Consider the following 1413-nt stretch of genomic DNA (forward strand, 5'->3'; position numbering starts at 1 on the left):
TTATTTTCAATGACGGCCTAGGAACAGTGAATTAACTGCGTTGTTCAAGGGCAGAATTACATATTTTTACCTTGTCAGCTCGGGGATTTGATCCTGCAACCTTTCAGTTACTAGTCCAACACTCTAACCACTAGGCTACCCTGCCGCCCCATGACCTGGGCTTGGCCCCAGGGCAGGTCCGCCGGAGCCATGGCACAGTGAGACGCGGGTGCCGGTCCACGTAGATGGACAGAAAAGTCTTGAGTCTTTTGGGTAAAACAACAGGGTAAATCCTCAGTGGAAACTCGGCAACAGTGAGTGTTTGAGGAGAACAAGTGCTCAACATCTGACACAGATGAGTGCTCCTGTCATTGGTGTGGAGTGGGTGAGATCTCAGGGATTAAGGATAGCTGATGTTCACAGTAGTCTGGCCCTCCTGGCACTGCCTTGACCTTGCAACTGCTGTTTGTTTTCACAGTGTCTGGGTTACCCGGGAAAACAGTGCTGAGCAAACACAAGGATGATTACCACCACCACAGTTACATGCATGGAGAAGACAGTCCTGGCCAGGAACGGAACAAACACATAGGCATAGATCCTAATGCTTACTGAGATAAGGTGCCGTAGTGTCCTGTCCTGAGGCTCAGTCAGCTGCTGGGGTTAAGCATCAATGAATGCCACCTCAGGCCTTTGATACAGAGAAATTCCATGATCCATCTCCTGTCGTCTGTGAGAGGCTGAAATTATGGGAAAATTATGAGTCAGAATGGAGGAGAAAAGTGAACTGTCATTCTGTAAATCCCTCAGCCTGGAAACATACTGGGAAAACCGCCTTAGCCGTTCATTCAAAGAATTGGGACATTTCTATTTTCTCTCTCATTTCGGCATTTTGCATTTTAAATGACAGTTTAAGTCACAGAGCCCTTTTGACTTTTCTGCTGCTGTGTCCGAAGGATGCCCTACTGGGATCTGAGTTCAAGCCGGGGGTGTAATTGAAAAGGAAATGCATTTGAGGCCAAGTATTTTAGTTTACCCACCACCCTCTTATCTCAGCTGTGAAGAGGGAGGATTKTCTTATAAGTTACCCGAAACCACAGAGACAGTGGTGGGAAAAGAGGGTGGGATAGAGTGAAAGGAGGAAAAGGAGGGGTGAGAGGAACAGTGAGCAGAGTGTGAGGGAGTGAGCGTACACAAAACCCAGACACTGGGTGACTCCTGTAACCAAGGACGAAGGTAGCAACGCATCACAACGCCACTCTCGCCCACTGGACATTCTAAAGAAAGGAGAGGCGAACACTCAGACTCAGATACTCAGCAGTCTCCCATTATTCAGTCCTGAGCCCCTGGGGTTGGAGTGGCTGCCCTGGAGGGCTGAAGTCTTGACACATCCAGAGTGGACTGCACTGAACACAAGACTGATGTGGGTGGATTGAG

Source organism: Salvelinus sp. IW2-2015, linkage group LG15 (genome assembly GCF_002910315.2).
Source record: "Salvelinus sp. IW2-2015 linkage group LG15, ASM291031v2, whole genome shotgun sequence".
Taxonomy (NCBI): domain Eukaryota; kingdom Metazoa; phylum Chordata; class Actinopteri; order Salmoniformes; family Salmonidae; genus Salvelinus; species Salvelinus sp. IW2-2015.